Source organism: Tenrec ecaudatus, chromosome 8 (assembly GCF_050624435.1).
Source record: "Tenrec ecaudatus isolate mTenEca1 chromosome 8, mTenEca1.hap1, whole genome shotgun sequence".
Taxonomy (NCBI): domain Eukaryota; kingdom Metazoa; phylum Chordata; class Mammalia; order Afrosoricida; family Tenrecidae; genus Tenrec; species Tenrec ecaudatus.
In genome coordinates this window covers 129,922,779-129,937,224 of record NC_134537.1, presented here as the reverse complement: position 1 = coordinate 129,937,224, position 14,446 = coordinate 129,922,779, and the positions used below count along the sequence as shown (strand labels likewise).

The 14,446-nt window shown below is 35.5% G+C and overlaps 1 non-coding gene across 1 annotated transcript; it reads right to left on the bottom strand.

Annotated features, from left to right (window-relative positions):
• Nucleotides 1-13,853: 13,853 nt before the first annotated feature.
• On the bottom strand, nt 13,854-13,986 carry LOC142455826 (small nucleolar RNA SNORA5). Its single transcript, XR_012785947.1, has one exon. It is a non-coding gene; the product is annotated as a small nucleolar RNA SNORA5 (small nucleolar RNA).
• Nucleotides 13,987-14,446: the final 460 nt, after the last annotated feature.

The following is a 14,446-nucleotide window of genomic DNA, read 5'->3' as shown; positions in this document are numbered from 1 at the left end:
CATTTAAGTACCAACAATCTAGAACAGAGAAACAAATAAAAATCTTTTTATGTGGATTTTAAATAAATATATGAGTTTACAACATTTAGTTATTTATGTCTTATTTTATCTTTTTCTTATTCTTTCAAGATACTTTTCTTTGTGAAAAAATATGTACACCATCTTTACATTATATTAGCACTGTAAGTTATCTTTAAATAATAAAAAAGAAGTTACATTGGGACTGCATGTCCAAAATTTAAAAATTATTATTAATTCATAGTCACAAGTATTTTTAGACTACTCTTTTAATTTTCATGATTTTATGGTGACCCCTTTATTCTAATATTTAGACTAATTTACCTGAAAATGCTTGGTGAAAGCAACCTTGACTTTGATTATAAATAATGTAGTTTTTAATGTATTTTATTAGAGATAGAATCAAAAGTAAATATTTTTATATTTTCATTTAAATACCAATTCATACATATAAATTTATGCATATCATTAATGTATAAATATCAATGTTCTATGTATAATTAGCAAAATGAAAATTTTAAATTAAAAGCAAATTTCAATGCTTTCCAGAAGTTCAGATGAGAGGAGCAGTAGCGTAAATGTTTTTTAAGGATTTATAGATATTCTGTTAGCTCAATGAGATATAGTATGTAGTTTATCACATAATAGACTATATAAAATGTAATTAGAAGACATAATTCTTGTCATAGCACATTTTGAATATGCCATTCACTAAAATGAATATTCTGCAATTAAGTTTTATAGACAGTTTTCTCTCTACTTTCAATACGAAGAATTGTGATACTTGCTTTGAAAAATTGATAGTAGTACCCTTAAAAAGTGTCTAGGAGGCCTGGTGTTCTAGTGGTTATGATTGGCCTGCCACTCACAGGTGAGCAGGTCCAAACTCCTGGGAAAAGGAGGAGGATTTCTGTTCCCTTCAAATGGTGCAGTTTTGGAAGCTTTCCTGTAAGGTCGCTGTGAGTCAGCATCAGCTGGTAGCTAGTGAGTGATTGGTTTATTGAATTATACAGTTCTTTCTTCCAAATTGGTCACAACTATCTAAAAGGCCACTTCTGCAAATTAGCAAATGAAATCCCAATCAACTATATTAAAGAACTATGATATAATGCTGGCAATTGCGCCCTCTAGATAGAAAGGCCTCTCTAATAATGGAATCAAATTTATCATGGAGATGGTTCGGGAGTCACAACAATCTGTTCGTTGGTACAAAAGTTTGCCATGAATTGGAGTCAAACAACATCACCGTTAAGAATAAAACAGGGTCCTTGGTTACACTGTACTGTGGAAATAGACAAGTAAACCAGATTTTATACGTCACACAGAGGAAATGGACAGGCTACAAGAGAGGTTTATTTATTTATTTCATTATTGAAGTCTTTCTAGTTCCAAAGGGAGACATAGCAAAGTGTTTCAAAAGCTGACAATTTGCAAAATAAGAATCAGAAGGCTAATAAATAACCTCATTTAAAAAGTGTTAAAAATATATTCCTGAATAAGGAAAAAAAAGCATGTGTGAAGGTCCTTAATTGGAAAAGAATTGATTTTTACAAAATAATTCAATGGAAATGACTTGTTGCATTTGAAGCATTAAAAGAAAGAAAGAAAGAAAAAGTAATTAAGTATTTCAATGAGTAGAAATATTAACTTATATATCATCTTAAAATAAAGCAAAGAGATTTATTGAAGGTTGAAAATAATTCAAACCAGTGCCATGGTGGAGCTCACAAAGCAAACGCCAACATTCCAAATATGGAGGAAAAGTGGATACTTTACAAGGTAAATCAAACAGGAAAGGTACAGTATTCTGATTAAAATTTGCAAGATCAGTGGAGCTAGAGTTAGTGCAAGTGAAAAGGAGAGTTCCCTACTGTTACTTGGGCTAGTAGATTAAATATGGAGCAAAATTGGGATTTACAGGCTGATTTTAAGTCAATCATCTTATGCTATCACCGGAGGGAATGACTCATAGGTTTTTACGTAAAGAATCTCTTTTAGAACATTTTCATATCTTTAGCCTGATCACAGCAGGAAATGTTTTCTTGATTACATATTTAAGTCTGCCTAAGAGTTTAACACGTGCAAAGCTAATTTTTTGTCATGTACTTATGTCTGCCTAATGGTTTGCCAGTTACAAAAGAAAAAAACAAAAACCAAGATAGAGTCTGAGTTTACATCTGGGATGATTATTCAGATAAAGTACCTGTTTTGCGACTCTATTATGTATAAAATAGTGTGCATTTTGTATAGATCAACAGAAATAAAATAACTGGTCTTTTTGAGTTTTCTCATGGGTGGGGTTTATTTATGGTCTATAAATGGCCATGAAGGATTTCAAACAAGTGGGACCTAAATTGTTATTTTACTTCCAGCATATTAGCATATTGCTTTAAAAGAATACAGCAGAAGAGAACAGCTCATCATCATAATAGAACATCAAACAATGGGAGAGAGAAACTCTGATATCTAGACCTTCTTAAGGGAGCAAAAGGTGAGGTATAACCGATCATGATCCTACAGATTAACTGAAAGCCAACTTTGTTGCTAGGAGATGCCATTGAGTTGGTTCTCACCCATCGCGGCACTACGGGCAACAGAAGGAAACAGTGCCAGGGCCTGTGCCATCCTAACACGTGTCCTTACATTGGAGCGCACTGTGGCAGCCACTGCATCAATCCATCTTGTCAAGCTCGTGTCTTCTTTTTTGCTTCCCCTCTACTTAACCAAGCACGATGGCCTGACAACATGTCCAAAGTACTTGAGACAAAGCTTTGACATCCTTGCTTTCAAGGAGCATTCTGGGTGTACGTTTTCTAAGATAGATATATTACTTCTTTTGGCAGCCCAGGCAGGGCATTTTCAATATTCTTTGCCACAATTCAAACATAGAGATTCTTCTTCATTCTGTCTTCAATGTCCAACTTTGAGATGTGTATGAGGCAATTGAGAATACCGTGGTTGGGTCAGGAGCACCCTAGTCCTCAAAGGAACATCCTCAATTTTCAAACCTTTAGATATATTTAGTCCAGCAAATTTACCCGAAAAAATTTGTTATATGATCCCTTGTCTGCTACCTCCATCAGCATTGATTGTGGATCTAAGCCAGATAAATTCCTTCAAACTTTTCCTTTTTAGCACTAAGGAACTCTTTGAGAAACAGAAAAATTATTCCCCAGATTGTCCCGCCATAATATATGCCAAACCTAAGGTGCTGCTGGCAAACACATGGTCACTGACTATACACTTGAAGATCAACTGATTCCATGTAGGGTTTGCGGTTATCTTCCAAGCTTCCCAGTTCGTTGGAGAGTTCAGTTGTCTGGGTTAATTGTACTGAGAACCTCTGATTCCAGCAGTAGTCCAGAAGTCACTGCTGCATAGCAGTTTTGCTTATTCAATGATTTTTCTCTTACTCGCTCCCTCCCTACCCCCATAGCCTGAGGAGACACTTTTGTAAAAAAAACAACTTTTAATTGGTAAACTAGGTTGGGGCCTGGGTTACATTTCAGAAAATCAAATAGGTGTTTTACAGTTAAAGCTGTTAATCAACCCTCCTGATACTTCACCCTGCAGCCACTCTTTGATGCTCTAGTCTCCTTTATGAATTTCTGTTTTCAATGTCACCCAATGGGAGATCTGTCAGTTGTCTAGTCAAGTGGTTGGCAAACTTTTGAGATAGAAGAGCCATTCAAGAGCCATAAATATATTTTTTACAAATAAATGAAATGTAATTATCTGAATAAGATCCTTTAAATGAAATTATGATAATTTTATTTTCATTTTAAATTTCATTGCCTAACCACATTCGGATACTTAAAGGGTGCCATGCAGCTTGAAGCCCCAGTTTTCCTATTCCTGATCCAAGGCTTTGTTTTATCTTCCCTGGCTTTCTCCTCATGACCAGCTTCAAAGTCTTCTGCCTTTGGTAGGAAATTCTTTATCTTGTGTGAGTGTGCGTGTGTGTATTTTATCCTGTGTAACAGTGGGCTCATATAATATTTTGTTGGTGGTGTTTATTTTTCCTTTTGTGATTGGAAAATTTCAGTCGGCATAATGTTCTCTGGGTCCATCTGTGCCCTGAGGTGATTTTGTCCTTATTTTTAGTGAAGCATAATTTCTCATGATACATATATGTGTAACCATTGGATAAAGATATGTATATATACATATATATGTATGTATATGTATTGGATAAAGATGTTTGTGTATATATATTTACATATATACACATCTTTATCCAATTGTTTTTTAGATAAGATCAGTTCCACCCAGAATATACTTTCCTCTTCATTAAGCCAGTCAATTAAGAAATTAGTTACCTCTTCAAATGTTCTTTTTTATTTTGTTAGCTGATGTCAAGTCAGCCTGACTTGTAGAAATCGCATATACAACAGAAACTCTAAATAGTTTTATCTTGACAGTCTTTGTCACCTATGAGTCTATTGTGTCAATGCATCTCAGTAAGGGTCCACTTTACCAAATTTTATTCCTTGTAACTTTGTTCCTAATTAGTGTAGTGATAAACCATCATATTTACATGCACAAACTTAAAGTAAGGATTATAAGCTATAAAACATCAAATGCTTTTCTCTTTCAATGATGCTATTACATGGACATCAAATTAGAGGATTTTGGTGGAAGAGATCTGGATAGCTTCTTGAAACACATGGTATAGAATTTGTAATATAAACTAAAATAACAGCAGTGAATATGGAGAAAAGCTGACTTTTCTGTTATGATTTAGATGCATATATAACATAAATTGTTGGATGATGATATGTAAGGTAAAAGAGAGAAATAAGAATTAAAAATAATGTCAGGACATCACATTAGATGGATGACAACGCCTGGATTGTGATAAGAAACTGTTTCCATTACAATGCAAAAATGCTAATAAGTCTTATGTGTGTTTTTGGTTTTGTACTGATATCTATAAAACTTGGAACAAACTTCTTAGTCACCATCTGGCAAGATGGTTTCTACTCCTAACATTTATTTTTGTTATTCAAATACCACTTCTCCTTTGACTGTCTTTTCACACCCTAATTTTCCTGTCCTAGTTTTCTCAAACATTGAATACTATTTTCGTTGTATCTTTTACTATTAACATGATCTCTCTGTGAAAGAGTTTTTGGTAGGATTTTTAAATGTATGTTTAAAATAAGGTAGGATATAAATGAATGAATTATCAAATCCACACATTTGGTATATCTTTCAAAGTTTTTTGTGATGTACATATTACTTTCCTTAATACCTTCATTTTCTAAATTTAACTACCATAATTCTGAGCTCTTGTCACATTAAAGAAAATGAACGTCACACATTGGCGATGAGCTATCTCAGCCTTATTTTTTTTTATCACATAGAATTCTTCTGTGTGTGACATGCTTATTCCTTTTGTCTGTCTTCGATTTTTTTTTAATCTTTAGGACATACTTCACATTTTTCTTGTTTTAGAAGTTTGGTTTATCCTTTCCTAACAAAACATAATTATGTTATTTATTCTATCAAAACTTTTAATTAAAATATTTGGAAAGGCCTCAAACTTATTACACTTTATTTGTACTATTTCAAATCTATTTTATCTACTAGAAAATACTCTCATCAATTGAAACGATTTATTTTCCATTTTCACATGTCCAGCATCTGACTAGGTCTAAATAGTATTGTCTTTTCAATAGGAAACAAACAATATGACAGTACTGTTTTTCCGATCTGTATGGATGACCAATGCTTACAAAAACTATGACCAGTAAGAAGTCGATAATGATTGCTCAAGATCACTAATTTACAATCCATTATTTATTAGTAACAATGTTGTGATTTGCTATGTGGGGATATGATTGCATCATAAAGACCTTGTGTACAACAGAGGAAACACTGGCTGGTCCTGCACCATCCTCACAAGTGAGCTCGTCATTACGACCTCCGTGTTAATGAATCTCATGGAAGGTCTTCTTCTTTTTCATGGACTCTCTGCCTTTTGAAGCATGATTCTAGGAGCACAGTCTCACTACTTTGCTAAGGAGCATTCTGGCTGTACTTCTGAGGTAGACGTGCTCCTGGCAGACCATGATACTTTGAACATTCTTCACCAACTGTATTTTAGAACACTGATTCTTCCCTGGTCTTCCTTATTGATCATCCAGGTTTTGTATGAATAAGAGGCTATTAGAAAATACCATGGTTTGATCCAGGCAGAGCATGGTCCTCAACGGACATATCTACTCCTTAACACTTTAAAAGGTTTTCGGCAACAGATTTTCTAAGTACAATATGTACATTATTCCTTTTTTAAAAACTTTTAATGGTATTGTGGACATGAAATTCAAATATCATACATCTCCATGGTTAAAATAGGATTTTAAAAGGGTTGTACAATTGCTACCACAATAAAAAACCATGTTCTGTCTTGTGTTCATTATTATTAACTACTCGTTTTGCCCACCTCCTTTCCCAGAACCCCAGGAAACTCTTACTTTAGTGACTGTAGATAGAGATTTACCTATCCTGGATTTCATATAGAGAAAAACACACAAAACGAAAAACAAAAAACAAACAAAAAATAACAAAATCCCCACCAGTAGCAAAATAAAACCGAAAAACCTTAATCAACAAGAAAGCATAAAATAATTTAAAAATGGAAGAAATTTAAAATGCACCCACAGAGGGAACCATTTATATTGTTAACATGTGACATTGTTGTTAACATGTGACCCGTGTTGTTAACATGTGACCCGTGTTGTTAACATGTGACACGTGTTGTTAACATTATGAACAATAGTGTTAAATGCTGACCTAACTACACCTGCATTAATGCACTTTCCAATGTGCACAGTTTGATGACGTGGCTGCTCACATCCCTTCTCAATCGTAAGAGGGAATTCACTGGAGGCTTAATCCACATGGGTAGCTGCAAATGTCTTTCAGGCTGATACTGTCATCGTAGCCTTCTGCAAACCACATCTCCTGAATTTAAGCTCCAATACGTTTCCTTTCTTGAGTGTTGAATTTTATTTTTACACTCCTTGAATCACACAAGCTGTACGATTTTTGTTTTGGTTTTCCTGTAGAGCTAGCTAGTACCTCTCTTAGAGGTGAGGTGCTAAGGTGCTACTTGTTTTAAGAATAGCTTTCAGAAGCCACAGACACTGTTCTTCCTGCTACCTGGGCACCATCTGACCCCTACCACCCTTTGTTATAGTACCCTATCCTCAGTGATCTCTTCAAAAAGGCCAGTATGGAGTACAGCCACATGAAAAAACCAGTTGTTTTTGAATTAGGGCTAAAATTCCGTGTGATTTCAAAACATATTCATTCATCAACAGTTTATATGTATTCTTGGTCCATCATTATCATTTTATTGAGGAACACATGCTTATATTTCTTGATTGGTGCTTCCATGAGAACTCATTGTAAATCCAATTCAAATGAAATCCTTCACAGTTGCAACCTCTTGCATCATGCTGATGTCTCTTGCTCTGGCGAGGGTTTTCACTCTTTTACATTGAGTTTTAATCTATATTGAAGGATCTATTTGGATATTTATTAGTAATTACTTAGTGTTTTGGCAGTTCAGACCTAGCAATCTTCCATGAGGTGATTTAACACAATGTAGTCAACTTCAGAATCGATCTGAGATGAGCAGACAAAAAGTTCTAAGAAGCTATTGGAATGAAATGCTAGTCCCTTACTCAAGTCAAACCCTCATACAAGTTAAAGGGCATTTCCTCAGAGTTTTGGTCTACTTATTGAACAACTGGATGCTGTGGGAAAGCTTAGGTGCAGGGCCTAGATGCTACATCCAATAGAAATACATTTTTTTAAAACTTGAGCCAATATCCTACCATATGGCCTACCAGATCGCCTGCCAGTATGACTTGGAAAGCTATTTATTTTCCTATCCATGCACACACCTTACCTACTGATGTTGGGTTAATCTGTTTCTGCAGTCACCAACCTGTTGTGTTCCTGCCCATCTTGTTCATCATCCCTTGAAGATACTTTAGTCTTTAGAAAGCTCCAGCTCAATGTCTGACCCACTAATTTGGAACCAGCCGGCACTCATACCAGCCCATTTCTAGAGCTTCTTGAGTCATATTCTTGATGTAAATATATATATATATATATATATATATATATATATATATATATATATATATATATATATCACTGGCTCTGTTTTTCTAGAGAATCCAACCTAACCATATTTATTCATCCTGTGGGCTGAGCAAGCCATCCGCAAAGCTGGAGGATATAAATTGAATGTGGCATCAGGTTTGGAGGGAAGGTTATTAATACGTGATCTGTAGATGACACAGTGTTGTTTTCTGAAAGTGAGGACAACTTGTAATACTTCCCAATAAAGGTCAATAACTATCTTTCATTATGGATGGAACTCAATGTAAAGAAAGCTAGTGCCCACAATCAATGCGCAGGGCAGTATCAGTCAAGAAATCAAGTGACATATTACCTTGGCAAGTTTCTGCACAAGGTTATCACTTTGAAGACATTGGTGTGCTTGACCCAAACCATGGCATTTTCAATTGACTCATATTCATGTGAAATTGAACAACAAATAAGAAAGGACACAAAATAATCAATGTATTTGAGTTATGATGTTGGTGAAGAATATTTAAAATACACTGTACTGGCAGAACAACAAATAGGTTTGTCTCTGCAGAAATACACCCAGAAAGTTCCTTTGATGTGAAACTTCTCCCACACTCTATATGTGTTATCAGGAGTCACCATTCCTTGCGACTGATCATATTTTGTAAGTTGAAGTCAGCTAAAAAGAGAAAGATCTTTGATCAGAATTATTAACACACAGGCTGCAACAATGGGCTCAAACTTAAGAATTTTTGTAAGGATGGTGCAGGACCTGGCAGTGTTTCTACTGTTACACACAGGCTTTTATGTGTCAGAACTGATTAGACAGCACCCAACAACATTTTCTCTTCAGTGCCTAATCACACTTTCATTGTCAAAAATATCACATAACATTGGACAAATTCATGCAAAAACAAACAAATAACTATACAGAGTGTTAAAAAGTAAAACTGTTACTGTAAGAGTTCAGGTGAACTTGACTCAAGAGCAGTATCTTCAATTGCCACATCTGCATGTGGGAGCTGTAAAGGTATTAAGAAGCCTGGAGCAGGATTGGTCCATTTGAATTATGATATTGTGGAAGAACTTTGAAATTCACTCAGCCTTTGAGGACCTACAGTCAGACTTTACCCCAGTAACCAGTGATTGGCGAGCTCCTCCCACTTACGCTGACAATACTATCAGGAGGGACCATTCCCTAGTGGGACACAATGCTCTCTATATTCGACATTCTGTAATAAAGAGGAAGCTCCTGGACAATGCTTAAAGGTTCTATGAAAAATTTTTACTGATACAGGAAGTATCAAAATTGAATGCTGAGAATACTCAGAGTACAAAAAGGACCTAGGTCAACATTTAATCATTTCAAGAAGTAGTCTAAGATCGAGAACACATGATATCAAAGAAAGAAGCCTGACTGCCCTTTGACACTAGCAAAAAATAAACCATTGCTTCCAGAATTGACAGAATGGTAATTGAAATATCACTAGTCAATATAAAGAAATTTGGAAATAGCTTCTTAATACTACCTGGAAGAGAAGCATACTTGTGTCAATTCCAAAGACAGGTGATGTAACAGAATAAGGGAATTATTGATTGATAGCATTAATATCATAAGAAGTAAATTATCTCTGATGATAATTCAGAAACTGTTACAGCAGACCATCAACAGAGAACTACTGTACATTTAAGCAAGTTTCAGAAGAGAATGTGGAAAGGGGGATATTATTGCTGAAATCACATAACAGAGAATAGTAAAAAAATGAGTATGTAAAACCACTTGATTATGTGTGGATAAAAATAAACTAAATAATTTTGTGAAAAAATAAGAATTCCAGAACACTTCATAGGGTGTACCTGAAAACTGTATGGAAATTAATATTTAGTTGTTGGATAAGAAAATGGAATGTTGCATGTGTTAAAATCAGAAAAGGTTTTTGTCAATATATTGTCCATTCATCATAATTTTTCCATCTGTAAATTGAGCAAATATTCCAAGACACTACAATAAATAAAGAAGAAAGTGACATCAAGTTTGGAGGAATACTCATTATCAACAATGTGATATGCTCATGGAAAGTCTGCTGAAAGCAAAGGTTTGAGGCAATTGCTGATGAAAACCAAAGACTGCAATCACAGTATGGTTGCAGCTCAATGTACAGAAAACAAAACACTCACAACTGAATCAGTAGATATATTGTGATTAAAGGAGAAAAGATTGAAGTTGTCAAGTACTTCATTTTACAGGATCCATAATCAATGTTCCTAGAAGCAGCAGCCAAAAAATTAAATAATATCATATTACCTTGGACCAATCTGTACACAAGAAGTCTTTATTGTAGGTGTTAAGGAGCAAAGACGTTACTCTGAGGAATAAGATGCCCCTGACCCGAGTGCTGTTGTTTTCATTGTTTCATCTGCATGTGAGAGCTGGACAGAGAATAAGGAAGACTGTCAGAGAACTCTGAAACGCGGTGTTTTTTGAAGAATATTAACAGTGCCAGGACTGCCAAACGAACAACCAGAGGAATTTTGGGAGAAGTACAGCCAGAACTCTCCTTAAGATTTAAAATATGGGAGGGATTAGATGTAGGAAATTAAACATGTGCAGATTAAAATGTGGGAAAGATTAGACTGTGATAGACAGTTACCAAACCTTACTAAACCAACATAGGGTCTTTAAAAATGTCATTGTTTCATGTGACTGGATAATGGGCAACAGGAAGATGTTTGAAGATACAAAAGTCAATGGACTTGGAAGATTGCTAAATGTAGGCAAAAAAACACACACAAAAAAAACCCCAAACTCACTGCCATTGACTCATAGATAGAGACCCTAGACGACAGGGGTAGAATTGCTTCTGTGAATTTGCAAGACTGTAAAGTTTTCTGAGAGTAGAAAGCCCCGTGTTTCCCCTGTAGAGGGGGCTAGTGGTTTCTAACTGCTGACTTGGCTGACTGCAGTCTAACGCGTAACCACTGAGTCACCATGGATCCTCAAGTGTAGGCAAGGTTGTTGTAATCAGGTGTCATCCTTTCTAAATAACTTTAACACACTAGTATGTAAGGTGTGTTTTGCCTCTATTGTCTGTCTTCTATGAAATTATGACATTTATTGTGTGGAAACAATGCTTTCTGGCATTTGCTGTCAAGGGTTTCCTATGCTTATTTAATTTGGGCCTGCCACATTACAAGCAAGTGATCCAAACAACTCTGTGTGTGGGAGTGATTCTATTGTCTAAGGCAGGCTAGGATTTAAAGAGATTGGCAGAACAATTCACAGAGAAAAAAGTTTACACAATGTGGTCCCTATTTATTCTTACAGCTGAAAAAATATACATTAAGAGACCAACTTGCTTAAATCCCAAATCAAGTTGTTTCTTTAGAATTCCCTAAATTTAAATATTTCAGTTTAACATTCCTCATATTAATTCTAAATATAGATTTAAAATATAACAGCTCTCTTAGACAAAATTTGCATTTCATGCCCCAGTTGTTCCTGTGTCCTAAAAGACTTAACTGTTTTAGCTTGGTGAATACGAATTCTTTTAGTGGAAAAGCATTAAACTATTATGTCTTTACATGTTTTCCAAAATACCTGTAAATTAGGTCTTAAATTAACAAAATTAACTTGAAAAAATGAAGATTTTAATACACATATAACGCAAAAGTATTGTGATATACAGAAATTTCAGATTATGAGATATTTAATACTCAGGGGAGGAGACGAGCCAGTCAAGGTGCAATGTAGCAACGATGAAAAATACAACTTTCTTCGAGTTCCTAAATGCTTCCTTCCCCACCCAATCCCACTATCATGATCCGATTTCTATCTTGCAAGTCTGGATAGACCAGAGGATGTACACTGGTGCAGATAGGAACTGGAAACAGGGAATCCAGGGCAGATGATACCTTCAGGACCAGGGATGTGAGTGGCGATACTGGGAGGGTAGAGGGAGAGTGGGTTGGAAAGAGGGAACCGATTACAAGGATCTGCATGTGACCTCCTCCCTGGGGGATGGACAGGAGAAAAGTGGGTGAAGGGAGACATTGGACAGGGCAAGATATGAAAAAATAATAATTTATAAATTATCAAGGGCTCATGAGGGAGGGAGGAGCAGGGAGGGAGGGGAATAATGAGGACCTGATTTCGGGGGCTTAAGTGGAGAGCAAATGTTTTGAGAACGATGAGGGCAGGGAATATACAGATGTGCTTTACACTATTGATGTATGTATGGATTGTAATAAGAGTTGTATGAGCCCCTAATAAAATGATTTTAAAAGAGAGATATTTAATACTCAATTAGAAAATAATTAATAGATGAACAGATTTCATATTATTTTCATGTTCAAGAACAGTCATTTCAACCAAATGATGAAGAATTTTGTGGAATAATTGTTTAGCACAAGGAACAGAGTCACTACATGCTGGGTAAACACAATAGCTCAATGTTTCCATAACTTCATCGTGTCCTGTTCAGAATATAATATTCCACCAACTCCAGTACTAAATGGATAACAGGCAGAGAAAGTTCCTTTGATTTGAGTTTATAAAGGCACTTCCTCAATACATGTTTAATGAGAATCCTTTGTCTACAAGGCACTGCTGCTGGTGCTGAGGTTATACCTTGAACAAAAAGAAAGCCTTTTTTAAAAAAAAGAAACATTTTATTAGGGACTCATACAACTCTTCTCACAATCCATACATACATCAATTGTGTAAAGCACATCTGTACATTCTTTGCCCTCATCATTTTCAATGCATTTGCTCTCCACTTAAGCCCTTTGCATCAGGTCCTCTTTTTCCCTCCCTCCCTGCCCCCCCTCATGCGCCCTTGATAATTTATAAATTAGTATTTTGTCATATCTTGCCCTGTCCGGCATCTCCCTTCACCCCCTAAGAAAGCCTCTTAAAATAATTTATTGGGAATGGCAAAATTAAACAAGGCAACAAGTATGATTTTGGTCTAAAAGCATAGCAAACACTATGGAATTTCAGCTAACAGGATAATGTCGTTTGTTTTCATAATTTAATTTATAACATGTCATTATATGGTTCAGTTTATAATAGTAACAAATGCTTTCTTTTCCAAATAATATTAAATATATATATTTAGAAATTAATACATGAACAACAATAGCAACAAATAGGGTTCAAGGTATGTGAATGTAATGAAATAATGTAATGGTATATAAATTGTTACATTTGGGAAACCCTTTTTTTGGAAGACCCCTTTTTTCTAATATGATATCATTTCGGTACTGCACATGTTAATAGGATTTCCTCTGGAAATATAAGGTATTTATGGACAAAATAAGCTAATATTAATTGAACATAAGGGGATGAAAATCTTATATTTTAATAATTAAAAGATTAAACTCTATAATATACTATGGCATTAAGGAAAGGTGATGGGGCAATGACAAAAATTCCTAAACTTTTTCTTGGTCCTTACCTAAGATGTTTGGGATGTTGACTGGTTTCCCCTTTGTGGCAAAAGACAATGAATGCGATGAAAGAAATCAGGAACAAGAGATGTCCAGAAGAAAAATATTATTTGATGAACATGACAGTAACATATTTCAATTGTTACAATGTCATCATTGTAGAGCAGGGTGTCAAACTGGTGGCCGGCGGGCTGCATGCGGCCCCCAAGGTGATTTTTTGTGGCCCCCGTGATGGTCTGAAATAAAATGAAAATTTTAAAAATTCTTTTTTTTTTTAATGACTGTAACAAAATCTATCCCTGAGGCTCACCAGAGGAACAGGGCCCATGAGTTACAGTGTCTCTATGGCAGCCTTTTGGGCCAGGGCCAGCCATGTGTGGGGCAGGCACTGAACTTGACACAGCTGCAGAAAAAATTGTTATGAAGGAAATAGCATTTAGGGGAAATCAAGGCAATACCATACATACAATACCTTCGTTAACCCTTTAACTACTGAAGAGGAGTCTACACATGTCCCAGTCCCTGGGGCCTGTGGACCTGTCAAAAGGTGCTGACTCAGTTCCGGTGACATTTAGAAGTGATGTGTCCGCCATTCTGAGTGACATGTAATGTAAACAGATCTCAATAGCAAAAAGGTTAAAAAGAGCACTCCGAGTTGTGCTATTATGAATCATACCTACTAGCAGTTCTAGGTAATATTTTTAGAAGGAAGCTATTGTGTGAGCAACTATTTTCATCCACGAAAGTAAATAAAACAGCATACAGGTCAAGATTGACTGATAAACATCTATGTGCCTTAATGAGGATGGTCTGTTCTCAGTCTTTGAATCCAGATACTGGAAAACCAGTAGGAGGAAAGCACTGGTAA